Source organism: Peromyscus leucopus, chromosome 2, assembly GCF_004664715.2.
Source record: "Peromyscus leucopus breed LL Stock chromosome 2, UCI_PerLeu_2.1, whole genome shotgun sequence".
NCBI lineage: Eukaryota > Metazoa > Chordata > Mammalia > Rodentia > Cricetidae > Peromyscus > Peromyscus leucopus.
In genome coordinates, this window is record NC_051064.1 from 15,212,109 (window position 1) to 15,231,740 (window position 19,632).

The 19,632-nt window shown below is 40.6% G+C and overlaps 1 pseudogene; it reads left to right on the forward strand.

Annotated features, from left to right (window-relative positions):
• The first annotated feature begins 217 nt into the window (after positions 1–217).
• LOC114694622 lies at positions 218–18,928 on the forward strand (annotated as a pseudogene).
• Positions 18,929–19,632: the final 704 nt, after the last annotated feature.

Sequence of the window (19,632 nt, forward strand, 5' to 3'; positions counted from 1 at the left end):
TGGGACTGAGGGTGAGAGCAATAGGACCTTTCATGCATTCAACTCACAGCAACAGAATTTGTCATCATTGGCCTGAGTAGCTCAACCGAGGAACTCAAGCAGCTTTCGTCTACATCCAGAAGCGCAGTCATTTTTTTTAACTGCTGTTATTTTGAAAACTTCTTCAAAATCATCTAAAAAGCATTGACAGCTATTTTTGTAGATTAAGGAAAGGCAGATGCCTGCAAATAAGTCCCCTCCATCAGCCCAGAAGTCTGTGTTATCTGCACCTGTTTCTGCTGTGTTTCCAACTCCTTCTCCACGTTCAAGTCCTGAGACAGGACTCTCAGCTCAGCTCTGTAAAGGCAGCTTCAGTGGCCCGTCACTCATAAACTCTAGAGGCTCAGTGCATACTGTTTCATTTATACTTCAGATTGGCCTCATGCGGGAAGTGTTACCATCAAAGGAAATGTCTCTACTGTCAAAGACCTTGTGTGCTCCATTGTTCATCAGAAGTTTCCAGAGTGTGGATTCCTTGGCATGTATAATAAAATTCTTCTCTTTCTCTGACATGAACTCAGAAAACATTTTGCAGCTGATTACCTCAGGAGATGAAACCCATGAAGGAGATCTTGTAGAAGTTGTTCTGTCATCCTTGGCCACAGTAGAGGACCTTCAGATCTGCCCTCATATTCTCTAGGTACATTCTTATAAAGCACCTGCTTTTTGTGATTACTTTGGTGAAATGCTCTGGGAATTGGTATGTCAAAGATTGAAATGGGAAGGCTGTGGATTAAATTATCATAAATGATGTGCCTTCAAGATTCTAATAACTATAGTGAAGTAAGAAAGAAACATCTGTCAAATGTATCTCTGCTGGAACCTGACTTCTCAGTTCTGAGACCCCTGTAGCCTGAATGTGTGCTTCTTCTCAGTGAAGTGTCATTTACTCATGAAGAGCCAAATAAGAGAATTACATCCTGGTCATCCAATCTGGATGGAAAAGATAGTGATGTGCAGGGTCAAAGTTCCACACACATTTGCTGTCCATTCTTACAGCAGTGCAATAATATGTCAGGACTGCAACTGACTACAGAAAAGCCTCTTTTGCCAAGAAATGCAGTGGAAAGATTGTAAATTCAACTGCCATAAATGCTGTGCATTAAAAGTACTGAGAGATGGCCTTGGCAAGGTTACTTTCAGTGGAGAGCCTTCCAGTCTGGGAACTGATACAGGTACATATTGGTGAAATTATTAAGGCAACTCCACATAGTTAAAAGGGAGGTTTATTTTGTGGGGTAACTCACAAATGAAGGGATAGGTAACAGGGTCTGGGAAAAGTGTAGCGTAGTCCGGCGGTGTTCTCTGGAGAACTCTGTTCGGTCTGCCTCCAGTGTCCAGGGTCCAGGAACCAAGAGAGCTGGCACATCCAGATCTCGGGTCTTCAGGGTCCTCAGGGTCCTCAGGGTCCTCTCTCGGCCCTGCCTTGTTACTGAAGCCTCAATGGGGGTTGGAACTTCCAGATCAAAGCTGGAATGGCTACCCACTACAGGTACACCCATGGGTATTTCCAGTAACAATATGAACAATCATGGCAGTAGGGGCTTGGATGACTCAGAGGAGCCATCCCCACCAGAAGACAGAATGTTCTTCCTGGACCCTACTGATCTTGATGAGGGGTGAGATAAGGAGACTGTGAAGACAATCAGGGCAAGAAAATTCCTCAACAGAAAAATCCAAATACCTCCCAGGCTCCAAGTCATCCGGCCAGAAGATCCCTTCTGCTCCATCTGTCATCTCCCCCTCCCTTCCCTACCCTCTCATGTGTGTCCATGGCCTTTCAGAAATGACCATGATAAACACCGTAGTTACAGTGTTATAGTAGTAACATATTATATATGTTAACTGTGTATCAGTATAACAAGGCTAATTTATTTTCTTTTTAAGACATTGTCTTCTTACAATATTTTGAAAAATATTAGCTCAGTTATCTTTTAAAAACTTAATGAGGGTATAATATGTATGATTATTTTTTAAAAAAATTGAAAATATTGATCATAAATTTTAAATATTTTTAGTCCATCCATAAGCAATAATATCCCATTGATGAGGGTTGTACTGTCCATCAAGTACACAAAGAGGAGGACCAGCACAATGGTAAAGGAAGGGTGGCTGGTCCAGTGTACCAGCAGGGACAACCCGCTCAGTAACTACACCCATGTGAATGTGCTAGCAACACTTGATAATGATTGTCACTTGATACACGTTTGAAACTGAGAATGAAATATATAGGTATATAGTAGGACATTATATACCTTCAGAAATGTGTAAAAGTTATGTTAGAATCATTGTCAAGATTCAAAAGGATCATCAGAGTAATGACTCAAACATATTTATAGCTAAAGATAGAAAAAAGTAGAATTGCACTTGAATAGTCATCTTTAGTAAGGTAGGAAGCAGTTGCTTTTATGTGTATAAACAGTGTGAATGTACATGTTCTCTTTGGATTGGTGTAGCAAAGGGGAGGGATCATAAAGTTCTAGTAGAATGGAAGAGGAAGACAGCATAGTGGAGTAGTTCAGAATACTGGCTTCAGAGCTAGGTTCTGGTACATGTGTCACTAAGACTGTGAACACGGTACGGTTACTTCTTTTTCTTTATGCCTCAGTTTCTCTGTGTATGAAGGCTGCATAGTAGTACTTTCTCAGACATCCACATGAGCTAATATATATGAGAAGAACTTAGGGCAATGTGTGGCGTATAGTAAGCAGTCAGTAAATATCAGTAACCATTGAAATTTGCTAGATATTTTCTCATAAGCCTTTTAAGAATAATATGAAGTTAGATTGCTGCAGTGTTCCGACCTCCTCGGAGAAGTTTCTGTGTGTGGAGGACGGCAGTTAACTGAGAAATTCACAACTGGTCAAAGTGCGGAGAGTAAGTCGCTGAGGAGTGTTCATCCACAAATGAGACAGCCAGTATCATACCTCCTCTCCTCCCTAAGGCTCAGGGACCATCTCAAAGAGGGGCAGAAAGAGTGCGTGTGCCAGAGTTGGGGAGGACCAGGATGAGCAGAATCTTCTCGACACGATGAAACAGCCGTGATCATGAACTCTCCGCAGCTGTGGCTACCTGCACAAGATTGAACCAATCACCATTCCAGTGGGGAGGGGTTCACAAACCCCTGTTCTAGCTGAGGGCTTCTGTGGGGTGTTGTTTTACCTTCCTTACAGTGGCTGTGCTTTAAACTGCTAGAGGCCTGGCTGCTAAGGCCTTAGCCTGGGGGGAGTTCTGTTCCCCCAGACAATGGCTCTGTTGCTGCCACTGAAGTTAGTTCTAACTAAATCTGTATCATTTTAATAACACTTGAGATGCAAAGGCTAGGGTGAAAACTTGTGAGCTTAGAGAGTTTGAATAGCAACTGTTTAAGTTTCTCTCTTTGCTGGCAACTGGAAGCCACTCTCTTCCACACCACCCCAACTAAAAAAAACAAAAACAAAAACAAAAACCCATTCCAGTCTCCTCCCTGGCCCTTCCTGTTAACCAGTTGGTAAGCCTGCCCCTATGAGTCCAGGTTAACTTTATTTAATTAACTCAAATGCAACACATCTTTATGCAGTTAGTAAATGCAGTGTGAACAAATGCAACACGTCTTTGCTTGGTTAAACAAATATTACACAGCAGGGAAGGGGAACTTGATCAACCATGCACTGATGGCCCCATCCCCAGGAAGTGATGGGCAGCAGCAACTGGACTCTGGGTTATTTTTTAAAGAGAGACTCAAAATTAGGGGGTGAGATCCTGGCAGTTAGGGGGAGAAATGGAGGTAAAAATGATCAAAATGCATTGTATGAATCCATAAAATGTTCACAGAATAAAAATATTTAAAAACAACAAAGTGTTTTTATGCTATTAAATTAAAGCCATCAGGGTTTGAGTTGTTTGCCATGACAGCAACAGGGAACAAGCATGATCAAACACATTTTATCAGTCTTCCTTCTGTGAGTTATTTCTTCACTTGCTACTGATGTTTCCTGGGATCCCTTCTTCAACAAACCCTTTACATCATCTGTACTTGAATCCTACTTAGAACCTATAAATAAACCTTGGGGTTTATTATTCCATTCTCTAGGACTAGTCCTCATGAATCTGTTGCAGTATTTGAGTTGAGGACGCCCTCACTTTTGGGAGTTTGTGGCCAATGGCCAGGCTTTATTGAGTCACATGGGACTGCCCATTATATCCAACTCATGATTATTCCATAGACAAGCCTTGTGCTGATATCCCATGGTAATGGCCGAGGCTTTTGAGAATTGTACCACAGCTTGAAGCATTTCCTACAACTCACCCTTTCTTTCACGTTCTTCACACACTCTCTAGTGTCAGCTGTACTTAGCTATAAATAGTATCTCTTTGTCTACTCCTAATTCCCTTTGTCTTTCATGGGTACTACCCCAATAAATTACTCACATTTTCAATTTGGTCCTCAAATAGGCTTTCCTGAGAAGTAAAATCAAACCCAATAACACATATTAAATCTCATTGAAGAGTGTGGGGTTTATATAGACTAACTTATCACATTCAAAGAAAAATCAGGTATGAAAGAGAAGAAATAAAGTGGCTACATATTGGTTAAGGCACAATATCACCCAATAAAAACTAATACAAAACAAAACTAATGCAAAACCAACTAACCAACCAACCAACAAACATAGCTTCCCAAATCAAATAGAAAACAGACCAGAATCCAATAGGTATTCCAAAGTGGAGCAATTCTGGTGAACAGTCTCACAATGCCACAGAATAACAGAAAGGTGCTGTGGTTAGGGGTGTCCAGGTGAGGATGAAAGAATGAAATCAAATCCCTCTGCCATTCTTGTCTGTCTCTTTGGAGGCCTGAGTTTCTCCATTGGTTATGTGAGGTGGAGACACTAGTTACTAATGGAGCAACTGTGTTTGGAAATGTTCCATGAACAGTATGAACAACGCAGTGTATGGAGAGGACAATACAGCTTAGTTGATTTTGTTGGCTGTTTCCTCTTCCAGTACTTACTTTTCTGAGTGACCATGGGTCAATTCTTTAACTTCTCCAACTCCCAGTTTCCTTGTCTCTAAAACAAAAATAGTGGTCTGTACCTCATCAACATCCAGGAAACAGTGAAGGATTGTATTCCACACTGTTCACACAGAGCTAAAACTTAACTGACCATGAACATTTTCTTAAGAGAGCTAGCCTCAAAGCCTTATTTCCATTAGGGAGAGGAAACAATGAAGTACCACAATCAAAGGCCAAGTCACAGCCCAAAGTGGATACTGCAAAAGCCAAATCACAAGCCAATCAGAATTAATTTAGGTCTAAGAGTTTGGATTTCAAAGGCACTCTGCTGTTTGAGAGCTGTTATATTGTGTACTTCAATACTGGTGATAAAATTTATGTTAAAGCAAAGCAAGAAACTACTCTATTTAAAAACAGAAACTTCAATTTAAGTTGTAACTGAAAAATGATTTAAAGAAATTACTTATAGGTGTGTCCACTTATACATGTATTGAAAATGAGATGCAGAATTTTAACAAGCTGAGAATTAAAATAATGCTGTTAATGGTCTGTGTTGTACAATGTTATAGAAGGAAATGCAAATACAGACCACAGTTATTGTCCCAGGCAAGATTCTTGTGTCCAGTGGATTTACATTCAAACCGTTCTCCGAAAATCAACAAAAATGAAATATTTGTTGAAGGTATTACTATTTATGAAACTCACTTTCACAATACAGATCAAGTTTGGAAATGTCAAACTCTGCATTCAAGTTATTTAATTTCTAAAATCAGTTGCCACTGAAATGTTATTAAGTCAAAGAAAATGGCATGTAAGCACCTGCTGTGTTATCTCCCCTCAAGTTCAGAATCTGTACCACTGACCTCTACATCCACAGCTAGGAGTCCCTTACACTGATGTGTATAGAGTAGGACACGGGACTGCTGGAGCTTCATAGCATATAAGCGAGGTTTAAAGTGCCTTCTTAGGGCTCAAAGATTTGATCATTTTTAGTGTCATTGAGACAAACTCACAGGAATTCATACCAAACATGCAAATAAGCATCTTTAGCCCAAAGTTACCCCCTAGACATTAGTTCCTTGTGGAACAATATAATTTAAAGATGTCCCATAAGCTATAACTCTTCAGAGAAATGAGGCAACCCGTAAGAGCTACTCATACAAATTAGAGGAGGCTAAAGTGCTATTGGAAATTCACTTAAGATGTAATGGCTCAAATTCAGCTAAAGTTCATTCTCTACCCCTTTATAACAGAATAAGTAATGCCCCAAGTTAGCAAGGAAATTCTGCTTTTTCAAATAATTTGGTGCTGGAGGTAAATGTAAGAATGTCATCTTCAGCTTATTATGCTCTAGGTTTCACCATTCTTGCCAGTTGGAATGGAATGAGAATAATATGAAGGCATCTCCCTGAGAGGTTTCTCATGGGCCAGAGACAATTGTTGTCTACTCACATTAGATTTAAGTTAGTTATTTGTCCTTAATGAATTGTAGCAGAGATTAGGTAAGATAAGGATACTGGGGGATGGAGTATAGTTCACAAACAACCCATGCTATTGCCAAAACTGCAGGTTGCTCTTTACAAACTGATCACAAGGCCCCATTGCTGAAGACAACACCTGTATTAAACATGGAGATGTTGAGCTGGTGCCTACTTAGAGCCTTTACCTCTATTCCAGTGTCTTTGGTACAGAAAAGTACTTTGTACTCTATTAAAAGAGTAACATAAGAACCAAGCTAGCCACAAACCCTTTATCTACAGTGGTATATGGCCTGCAAGATACGTTAGGGTAATGGTGGTGCAAAGCTTGCAGGAGTAACCAACCAATGACTGATTTGACTTAAGTCCCACTCCATGAGTTATAACTCATGTCTGATACCGCTTGGGTGGCCAAGAACCTGTGACTAGATAGATCAAGGACCTAGGGGAAAACCAAATAATACTGGTATAAAGAAAAGACAAAAATGATAGAATGACTGCTAATGACATTCTGTTATACTCACAGTGCCTTGTTCAGCCATTATCAGAGAAATTTACTCCTGCAGCAAATGGAAAGAAATATAGAGACCAATAGCCAGATATTATGCAGACAGTGAGAGACCTTGGGACAGCCCTAAATGGATATCTCCATCCAATCCTTCCCCTTTGGGCTTAGGCAAACCTATGGAAGAGGAGGCAGAAAAAGTGTAAAAACCAGAGGTGTTGGAGGACACAAAGAAAACAAATCAACATGAACCAAACTCATCTGAACTCACACAGACTGAGGCAGCATGCACAGGGCCTGCACAGGTCTGCATGAGGTCCTCTGCATTTATATTATGACTTCAAGTTTAGTGTTTTTATGGGACTCCTGAGTGTGCCAATGAGTGGGTCTCTGATTTGATCTTTTCCTTGGTCTCTTTTCCTTCTGTTGGTTTGTTTGTCTTGTCCAATTCCAAAGTGATAGATTTTGTTTGATCCCATTATGTTTTATTTTGTTATATTTTTAAAAATAAATGAATGAATGAAAACCTAGCTACTAGGGTAAAAGTTAACAACTGGGGGCTGGAGATATGGCTCAGAGGTTAAGAGCACTGGCTGCTCTTCCAGAGGTCCTGAGTTCAATTCCCAGCAACCACATGGTGGCTCATAACCATGTGTAATGAGATCTGGTGCCCTCTTCTAGCCTACGGACATACATGCAGTCAGAACACTGTATACATAATAAATAAATCTTAAAAAAAAGTTAACAACTGTTGGGAGAGAGAAAATCAGTTTTCTGTAATAGAATGTCACTGGGTATATCAACCACTTCAGAACAGGCCTCATGTTCAGGAGTGGTTGACCAACATGCAATGGATGCCACAATTTTTTGTGTGCCTTTATTTGGTTACATTATTTGTTTTGTTTTGCTTTTATTTTTGTTTGTTTGTTTTGTTTTCCCCCCATGGTTTTATTTTGTTTTTTTTCGTTTGGGGGTTTTTTGCATTAGTTTTTTGAGAATGAAATTAAAGTTGAATAGGTAGGGAGCGGGAGAGGATCTGGAAGGACTTAAGGGAGGAGAAGAATATGATCAAAATATATTTAAATTTAAAAAGTTCTCAAAGAATGAATTAAAAATTCCTCCCAAAAAGCAACTTAGGGCCGAAAAGGTTTATTTGGCTTGCAATTCCAGGTCACAGACCGTCACTCTGGGAACAATCTTGAATAAGACAAGCAAACCTTTCTCTTCTATGTTGTTTCTTCGTGTTTTTGTTTTTGTTTGTTTTATCTTCTTTTTGGTCAGGATATTTTATCAGAGAAACATAAATAAACTGAGAGGCAGAAATTGCTAAGGAAGTGGAGCTGCTACTGTGATAAGCCAGCTATGTGTCTTTTTGAGGCTTTGGAGTTGTCTTCTTTTTTTTTAATGCATCCTTTTTTTTTTAAATTTTATTTTACAATACCTTCAGTTCTACATAACAGCCACAGATTCCCTTGTTCTCTCCCTTCCTGCCCCCTCCCCTTCCCCCCAGCCCACCTCCTATTCCCACCTTCTTCAGGGCAAAGCCTCTCCCAAGACTGAGATCGACCTGGTAGACTCAGTCCAGGCAGGTCCAGTCCCCTCCTCCCAGACTGAGCCAAGTGTCCCTGCATAAGTCCCAGGTTTCAAACAGCTAACTCATGCAATGAGCCCAGGACCTGGTACCACTGCCTAGATGCCTCCCAAACAGATCAAGCCAATCAACTGTCTCACCTATTCAGAGGGCCTGATCCAGTTGGGGGGCCCCTCAGCCTTTGGTTCATAGTTCATGTATTTCCATTCGTTTGGTTATTTGTCCCTGTGCTTTATCCAACCTTGGTTTCAACAATTCTCGCTCATATAAACCCTCCTCTTTCTCACTAATTAGACTCCCGGCGCTCCACCCGGGGCCTAGCCATGGATGTCTGCATCCAGATTCCTCAGTCCTTGGATGGGGTTTCTGGCACAACTATTAGGGTGTTTGGCCATCCCATCAGCAACATAGCAGGATATAAGATCAACTCAAAAAAAAAAAAAATCAGTAGCCCTCCTATACACAATGGACAAAGAAGCTGAGAAGGAAATCAGAGATACATCACCCTTTACAATAGCCAAAAATGACATAAAATACCTTGGGGGTAACACTAACCAAGCAAGTGAAGGACCTATATGATAAGAACTTTAAGTCCCTGAAAAAAGAAATTGAAGAAGATGTCAGAAAATGGAAAGATCTCCCATGCTCATGGATAGGCAGGACCAACATAGTAAAAATGGCAATTTTACCAAAAGCAATCTACAGATTCAATGCAATCCCCATCAAAATACCAACACAATTCCTCACAGACCTGGAAATAATAATACTCAACTTCATATGGAAAAACAAAAAACCCAGGATAGCTAAAACAATCCTGTACAATAAAACAACCTCTGGAGTTGTCTTCTGGAAGAGCATGCAGGTACACACTGGATAGAAAAAGCCACTGAATTATGGTATTAGATCTTTACCTTATAGTGGGAGCTTGGAAGACTCTAATGCTGGGAGAATTGTGGGCAGTGGAGGCCTGGATCATTAGGTTTCAGAGGAGAAGAAAGACTGTAAGAGGAACTGGGATAGGAATTGTTCTCATGACATTTTGGCCAGGAATATGGCATTGTTCTGCCCTTGTCCTAAGAACTTGGGTGAAATGTACTTACAAGAAAATAGACTTTGTTTAGTAGAGGACATTTCAGCATGGCAGAGTTAGGCTGGTGCTGAAACAGCAAGTCTAACTGATAGAGAAATCAGGACAACTATAAAGAAGGCTGCCTTGTACTAGGGCAATAAGAAAGTGTATTTTCGGGGTCAACAATCACTGATGTAACTGTGCTACATTTCAAGCAAGCAGCAGAACTAGACAATGTCATAAACACTATCTACATTTTACTGGCTTGAAGGGCAATGATGCAAGACTGAGGGGTCATAGAGATCAGCTTAGGCTAGGTACTGTGTAGTGGTGTCATTCAGAGTTCCTGCAAAGTGGCCCTGAAGTGTGATTTTATGGAGCTGTGAAGGCAAAGCCTCAGTTGCAATGAGTACCCAAAACTTTTGGAGATTCCAAGATTGTGTGACAGTCTCCAGGGAAAGCTGCAGTTTTTGAGTGGAGTGGATGTAAGCCTATGAGTGAAGCTGTGTGCTGTAGGTGGCAGAGTTGGAGCACTGGACGATCCAAATCCTTTGGAGTCCAGAAAATTGCTTCATCATCCTTAGCTATAGGGTGTAGAACTACAGGAGTTGGGCTTTTCCATTCTGGATTTTGGTTTTCTGATTTGTTAATTCCTTACTATACTCTGATTCTTCCATTTTCAAATGAGAGTGTTAGCCTTGTGCCATTATATCTTGCAAATATTTCTTCTTTGTTACAGGAGCTCACAGTAAAGAGATTTAAGATCTTTAAACTGTTAGAGTTTTAAAGACTATGAGTACATTTAAAGTTGAATTGTATTTTATATTATGAGATTAAACATGGGTCTTCAGGGAAAAGGATAGGTTAGGGCTTACAGTAATGTGTATGTCAAGTTGACAAGGCATGAAGTTGTGATGGTTAATTTTAATTGACAGCTTGATACAGCCCAGAATCACTTGGAAGAGGAGTCTAAGTGAAGAACAGTTTAGATGAGGTTGGCCTGAGGGAAAGTCTATGGAGGATTGTCTTAACTATTAATTGATGTGGAAAGACTCAGCCCACTGTGGGCCACAGAGGATGGGCCTGGATTGTATATGTATATAGGGAGGGCATGAGCATGATAGGCATGCATGCATGCATTTATTTCTCTCTGCTCTCAGCTGTGGGTGTGATGTGACTGGTTGCTTCAAGTTCCCACATGGTAAATTATAATTTGGAACTGTAAACCAAATAAATTCTCTCTTTCCTAAGTTGTTTTTTTTTAAAATCTGGTATTAATCACAGCCACAGAAATTAATCTAAAGCAGCTGTTTCTATTTATATGGATATATATTTGTGTGCAGGTGTGTGTGTGTGTGTGTGTGTGTGTGTGTGTGTGTAGATCACTGGACAACTATAGTTGCCTTTCACCTTTAAAATTTTTTCTATTCATAAGTTTTATTTTTGAAAATGTCATACATGCATATAATGAAATATTTTCATATCCACCCCATTTCCCTTCTTCAACTCTACCCATATGTCCCCAACATGCCCTCTTCTAATTTCATGTCTCTAATTTTTGATGAATCACTAAGTCCATAGGTGTGGGTATGAGGACATCCCGTGGAGTGTGGGGAATCTATCAATGGCCACATTCTAATAAACGAATGAATGGTTCTCCCTTCCACGGCAACTATTAACTGCCATGGCTCCTTAGTAAGGCATGTGGCCTGGTGATCATCTGCTCTATGTAAGCTGGGATTCTGGCTAGCTTGGCCCTGTGCAGGTAAGGACAGATGTTGTGGGTTCAGGGGTGTGACAGCTATGCCACGTTCTGAAGACAGGATTGTGTAGCACTCCACTCTATGCTTTTCCTCTCACGCTTTCTCTGCATCTTCTTCTTTAGTGTGCCCCAAGCCTTGGCACCGTCATTTTGCTTTTAGACAATGTCTCTCACTATGGATCACCTTGTTAGCTAGGCTGGCTTGTTACTGAGCCCCAGGATCTGCCTTACTCTGCCTCTCCAGTGCTGGAATGACAAGTGCAGGCCACTGTACCTGGCTTTTTTAAAATATGTGTTTGGGGGCTCAAACTCAGGTCCTTATGCTTGCAAGCCTAGGACTTTACATACTTAGCTGTCTCCCCCCCAGGTAATATTTTTAATCTATTTTTCTTATTTCATAACTGGTAGATCTACTAATTGTTCTTCAAGAGCTTGTATCTAGTAGCAACCCAGTGAGATGTCTACCATGTTGGAAAATGAAAGTGTCACAGAAGAAAATCAAACAAAATGGAAGAAGCCGATGGAAAACCAGACTCATTTGGGCCCATGATTCCACATTCCACTCCATTGCTATTTCTTTGGCACTTGGGAGTTAGATAGACTTGCTGCCGAGTCACACACTTCTCTGCATGTCTTCAGCTGGTCAGGGTGTCATAAACTACTGTCTTCTCATCTTCTGTGCTCACTCTGTTAGTATCCTGCCCTCACTCCTGCACATGCACAGCTCGGGGTTTTGCATCTTATGTCATCAGCGGGCGCTGGTGACTATGAACCCACCTGGTGATCATGCAATCTGTGCCTTAAAAAGCTGGATGCGGACCCCCGCCCCCTCTCTCTGTTCGTTCCCTCTCTGCTCCCTACTCTCTTCTCTCCTTCCTTCTCACCTTCCCCACCAGGCCTGGCTCTCTTCTCTTTCCCTTCTCCCCTTTTCTCCTCCTAATAAAGCTCTAAAAGCTAACTGTGGGTTCTGTCGGGACTGTGACCTTTCCACGCGGTAACCAGCACCACCACCAGTGCTGCCACCAGCACCGTTTACCTATCACACTCACCAATGGTTCTTAATTATGAGAGGAGAACCTTAAAGGGAAGCTTTCTGCAATCATGATTGAGATTGGATATCTTTAGGAGTTTTCTTGGAAATAACTTCCAAGCAAATTACTAGAACTACAATTTATATCATAGTCTTTGGGGTCCTGTCATTCATGCTATTTTTTTTAATTTTTACTTTAGCTAAACTATTAAGTTCTTCCAACTTACATAATACATTACCTTTCAAAAATAACCTGGTCACAAGGTTATGAGTGTATCTATTTTGCAAGTATATTTAAAGATAGAGCTGGAAATAAAGATCATTTTATAATTAACTATAAAGGTATCTCATTAATTCCTTTAAGGAACTAAGGACAAAAGAGTTTCTTTTTTCCAAAAGCGAAATATAAACACACATTGATTATAATTATGCTGTTACTGGTGGTTAAAAGGAGAGCTCACTAGAGCCAAAATTAAGCTTTTTGGAAAGGATCACTTCCTATTTCAAATAAAAGGAAGTTTGAACACATTGTCTTTGTTCTTTTTTGTAAGAGTTTTCTACCCTGATTTTTTTAAGGCACAGGCTGTGTTTTCTGCTTTGAACAAGTGGGGGATGACTCTCTAGACTTCTGTGCCTGCATCAGCTGCTCTTTGAAAGTTTCCTCTTGCATTTCACAGCTCTGCACAATTTCCCATCACAGCTCATTTCCATTTTCCTTATCCCAGGCACTTATGCAATATACACTGGTAGATGGTTAGCCTTTTCTTCCTTTCAAATGTTTCCTTCCATTTTCTCATGACAAAAAGATGCTTTCAAACCAGTATCCAAAACACATCACACAATTGAAATAGGATCGAAATAGCCTGTGCTCTCAGCATTTTGTGACAACTTGTAGTTTCCATTCTTGAGCACACGTAGGTCTGCATCATTTGCTCATGAAAACACAGACATCTTCCTACATAGTCTTTGCTGATTGCTTCCTGAAGCAAGCCACTTCCACTCTCTAAATTCTTATTTCCTCATTTCATAGATCAAGATCTTCTCAGGTATGATCAGAATTTCCTTCACTCATTCCAATTCTAGATAAACATCAGTATTTATCTCATGTTCATATTCTGTTTCTGACTATTGAGGTCACCAACTATCTTTACATAGCCAAAGATGTTTTTGGTGTTTCTGATATATTTGACACATGTGCTCTGTTTTGATATTATGTCTTTTCTAGGCTTCTGGGATATTTATTTCAGTTTCCTTCTGTCTTATCTGATTAATTTCCCACCGTGATTGTGACATTAAAATGAGATTCTCAGTTTATACTCCTTGGCTCTCTTCTCTCTTGTTACCATTCTGCTATTTGTTGTTTCCATCCAGTCCCATAACTTATTTGCCCTATAGGTAGAGCTCTCCCTCCCAGCATTTAGGCATGGATATTTACATCCTTTGGATTTTTAGCAAGATACCACCAGTCAGCAAATCACTGGTGCCCTGGCCCTGGTATATAGCAAGGATTCAGAACACCACTGTTCACACTGTTCTTGGGAAAAATAATCATAACATAAGAGTCAGAATTGACTCTGTCTCACACCACACTTTTTCTGTGTGAGTAAGTCTTGTTGGCAAAGCATACCAAATAGATTCTCATTCCAACCACTCACTATTTCCACTACTTTAGCTCCAGACTATGCCTCTACCATTTATTGCCTAGATACAGAAACAGCCCCCTTATTTGTTACCTCTGCCTCCACTATTGCCCATTACAGTCTCACCTCACAAAGCTGTTGGAATGCCTTCTCCAAACCCGAAATGATAACTAACACTTGTTATTTTCTACCAGACCCTTTCCTGAGCTTGCTTGCACTTGCCCATTTACACTCATTGAGATGGCTATTATATCTGCTTCTGTTCCATAGATGAGAAAACTAAGGGATAGAGAAATGAGGAACTTGGTAAGGATACATTGCTAGTAATTACAGGAGTAGGATTTGAATGCAAGCAGTCCGGATCAATTTATTGAGCTCTAAGATTCTGTGTTTCATTATTGCTATGTCACTCATCTGACTGCTTCTTATTGCAATTGGGCTAAATCTAGCTCCTTGCTAGAGTGTGGTCAGGGCCCAGGCTGTCTATTAAATGTACTATTATATTCTATTTCCTTTTTCCTCTCCTCCTATAGACAGTATCCGTGCTGGCCTCCAATGTACTGTTCTGTTCACTACTGTTTTAGGTATTATATTTGCTGCTTTTCTTGGAACACACCTGCCTTGCCAGCTTTCTGCATGTCCGCCTTCATCTCATTATTTGAATCTTACTACAATTTTTCTCATCTTCAGGAGTTCTCTTAACTTTCCTGCCTCCAGGTATTATATCTAGGCTCCTTGGGTACATCTCATTTACTTATTTGTATCATTCTCCATTGGAAGTCAGTTTCTTAAGGGTGTTTAGACTTAGGTTTCTCTAATACCAATGCTTTCCATTGCAGGTCTGAAATAGGGATAACATCAATCACACAGGGTGACTATGAAGGGTAAGTAATACTGCATTCTGGAAGTGCATTGTTTGCAATTGTAACTATGAAGTTCTTAATAGAAATGGAATATAGTTGCTTAAGCTGCAAAATGCAATGGAGCGGATACCATGACTCATGTTATAGCCTCTTCTGTCCCTAAGGCAAAGCAGTTCAGTATAGAAAGGTGGGTAAATAACTGATGCATGTGATTCATGTCATTTATCAAAGATGTATATCAAGTCAGGAAGGTGGCATTAAATTCCTAGAAAGACACAGATTCTATCGCCAGAGCATGAGCATAATCACACCACTGTTTCCTGGGGCATGTATGTGTGTCAGGAAGTGTGCTTTCTAACTGGAGTATATAATTTGTGTGGACATGGCTATTACAACTAATTAGTTTTCAGAGTCCCTGCTGCATAGTCAGCGGGAATATTTTCACAGTTTTACTTTATGAGCTCCTGGGGCCATAAACATCTCCTCAGGCTTCAGAGCTCCAGTGTGGGGCAATGAGCAGCTGGTCTGGAGAAGACTCTGAGTAGTGACTGCACTGACAAATCAATTTAACAAAAATACTATTTCTGATGAGTTTTCTTTTTCTTTTTTCGAGCACCCACAAATTCACTGTAAACTCAAAAGCACTGTGTCACCTAGAGCCAGGAGGTCCCTGCTTTAGACAAAATGCAATACTACTGTGCGTTTCTGTAGTACTCAGTCTTCAAATAAACTTTTGTCATTTCCTCTGGAGTATTCCTCTGGCTTTTATTTTAGATACTTAGATTTAAATTCATTCACCCAAGAGATAGGGATAAGGAGTTGCTAAAAGATTCAGGGATGAAAAGTGTCTGGTCTCCCGAAGGGCTTGATTAATGATGGATAATGTATTTCCAACAGCAAAGAACATTTTCAAACAAGAGTTCTCTCCCCCTTCCAACAGCACCACTGTAGACACATGCTCTATATTAGTTACTTTTCTACTGCTGCGATGAAACACCATGACCAAGGCAACTTACAGAAGGGTTTATTTGAGGTTTACAGTTCCAGAGGGATAAGCATTCATCACCATCATGGCGGCAGACAGGTATAATGCTGGAGCAGCAGCTGAAAGTGCACATCCTGGTTCACAGACAGGAAGCAGAAAGCACTCTGGAGATGACATGAGTCCTTTGAACTTCAAAGCCCATTCCCAGTGACAAATTTCCTCCACTAAGACCAGGTCTCCTAATATTCCCCAAAACAGTTGCACCAACTGGGGACCAAATATTCAAACATATGAGTCCATGTGGGTCATTATCATTCAAACCATCCATGTTAGTCTAAATCGGTATCTCTGTGAACAGGAGCCTGGAGATAGTGACAATGGTCAATGACATATCCTTTGCTGAAGTCTGGCCATTATAACTTTTTGCAGCCCTGGATTTCCAGATGTTCTTATATGAGTGTTTTATTTTTATGTGGTTTTATATAACTCACTGTGTGTCCAGTAGAGCTGAATCATGAAGAAACCAGATCCTAGTCACCAATGCTCTTTGCTCCATTGCTCAGCTTCATGAATTCTTGTTTTTCCTCTGCAGAAAATGAAAACATGATGAATTAAACATTAAAGTAGCCAATTAATGTGTTAGGTCATCTTTGCACACCCCTGAGACCTTTCCCTCTGGTGATTACATGTTCAAACCTGGGCCCCAGATCCCGAGGGCATGGCTGTCTATGGAGACAGGAAATTGAAGCACTATATGGGAAATGTGACAGAAAGAGGCTGTAGCTTCTTTCCGAAAACACCCCCAACCCAAAGCAGATGATCATGGGATTTAAGTTCATAATCCACATACATACAGGTCTGAGCTTCCACATGGGCTCTACCTTCTTGTCCTAAAATGAGGTTGATCACAGTAGACCTGTGTTCCTCAGACAAGTAAGTCAGATGTACAGGAGAAGGTAGTTTATCAGTCCCAGCTTGATTTCTCTACATCCTATAACCAAAATATATGTGTCTTCAGCAACGGGGCCTTACTGTCTAATTCTTGTGGGCAACCAAGAGCAATGACAATAGCCTGTATTGTTTTAGGGTCTTATGGGTTTTTTTTTTGCCAACAACTCATATGAAGGTGTCCAATGCTCATCACTGGGACTTTTGCTAATAACCAACTTATAGCTTCTAGGAGCTGCATTAGCTACTCATTCAAGATACCTCTGTTGAAACTTTTTTTTTTTAAATTCGATTTTTAAAGTAGCGTACAAAGTAGCAGCTTTCCATGAGGCTTTATCATAACCCTTGGTTTTGGTCATACCTCTCCCCACCCCTTTCTTAGTTTTGTTTTTTGAATAGGGTCTAATGTAGCCTGGGTGGCCTCAACTTACTATGTAGTTGAAGACAATTTGAATTCCTGAATTTTTGGCCTCCATCTCTTAGGTGCTGAGACTACAGGTGTGGGTCATCATGCCCAGTTTCCACAATTCTAATAATGGAGTCTATCCTTTGCTACTGTGTCAAAGGCAGACTTTTGGGAACTTCATTCAAGCTTCCCAGATGCTCTTTCACTCTGACTGCTTGGATTCCTTCCCTATCTTTTTCTGAGAGGTGGTGTTTACCTTCACATACTGTGGTGAAGCTTACTGATGATGATGGCTGCTTCCATAACCTGGAAGATTCCCCTTTTTGAACCAAAAGGGTCTAGATCTAAGCCTGGACTTTCTACCATCTATCTCATACTTTATATTTACAGATTTAGAGAAGTGATGGGTAAAGAAACACACCAAGCTACTAGGCAGACAACTTATTCAAATACAAAATGTACAAATACCATCAGATTCTTGAGGCATTTACTACGTGCTGAGCCCTATTCTGGGTGCACAGAGAAAAACTTGAATCCTCCATGGTCACTGCCCTCACAAGTATGCACTTTGGTGAGGAGAAGAGTAAAACATGTAAACTGACAAATAAAAGCAAATGTCTATGTGATGTGGAAGGGGTCTTAAGAGAGAGTGAGAACATTAGCGGGTATATCCCAGACAAAACACCAATGAGTTCATGTTTTGTGTGACCATACAGAAGTCTCTAGATTGCAGAGAAGTTCTTACTGCTCCTAGGTTTTGGGAATATGTCTCAACAGAACAGAAAACAGTCCTAGAGAGGCTCCTACACATTAGAAGTTATCTGATGACCTGTCACTTAGGCTCCAGAATTACAAAAGCAACTTCATTTTCTGGAGATATTTAACAACCTGAACTTGGAGCTTGCCATGTGCTTTTAATTAGGGATTAGAATATTACCAGAAGCAGATTTTCATAGATTAACCCAGACTTAGAAAAATAAAAGAAGATGAAGAAACAAGACTTCTTAAATTTCTCATCATATACCTGAAAATTTGGGATAGAATTCAGGTACAAGTGAAATATGGAAATATAAACCTTGGACTAGCCTTGTTCAGGATTGTTTCCCCACAATTGAAAGAATTTCCCAGCAGAGTGGTTGCAGTGGAGGCACACACAGAACTAGGTCCATCTGTCTTTAGCCACAAATAGAAAGCTTGTCACAATGGAGACAATATTAGTTAATCTTTACCCAGGAAACCATGCAGTGGTGAGTGCTGTTAGCATGTTTTCAAAGTAGGGTGTTTAACTGTGGCAGAAGCACCTTAACAAAGAAAATACACTCCTCTGAAATACGGTTCATGAGGACTGCATTAAATCCTTCCTGATCCTATTGGTCAATTTTATATAACCTTGATTCCAGGCAGGATTGTGAAGAGGTGGAATGAATTATTGTACTGGTCTTTTTAGACACCTCCTCCTTCTTCCAATGATAGAGCAGCGGAGTGACAGCTCTGGATTTGGCAGCATGGTCAATGGGAACAAGGAGGAGGAGGGAGACCAAGATAGAATCGGCACCTACTCCTCAGCTACTTGTTCGGCTGCTACAGCTAGAAGTGGTGCATGGCTGCATGTGTAATAGGACAGCCGCGGGCAGCGCTGTGTTCGCTCTTTTCTGTTGAGACCTCCCATGCCCTGTCTCAGATTTGCAGACTTCTCCTGCTTCTGGGAACCAGTTCTGGACCAGTTCTAAGATGACTTGGAGATGGAGTGCTTTATCAGTTTCTTTCTGGTTGATTGTAAGGTAGAATGGTTAGACTAGACAGCATCTGATAGCTACTTCAGCTCTAATTCAGGGAAGGAGGCAAGCAGTTGCTTCACACGTGAGTAGGAGAGGTGTTGCAGGTATTGGCTGGTGCTAGCTTGTTGCTTTGCATTTAAGAATGTCTCATTAAAAAGGCAATTGGAAAATGATATAAATCAGGAATTTCCTTCTTCCCAGAGACTAGGCTTAGCTGCACACCTTAATCATCTCAGATGTCTTATAATAATTACAGTGTGAAAATCTCATTTCGCTCATGTGAGAAGTCTTGCTAAATGGATAAAGTGACATTTGTTTATGTACTTCCAGTGTTTTGCCCCAGAGAAGATCAGCAAATGCAATATTTACTCCGAATGACAGCGTTCCTGTCACTATAAACCTCCAGAGAAGGTTTGACGGAGTTCTGGCTTCACGTGTGCAGCTTGGGTAGGAAGATGGCTAGGGGCAGTTAGCTTTCTATTTCCTGACGAATCCAGCTGGCCTTGCCTTTCTTCACTTGTTTGCTGAGTGGAACTTTTAAA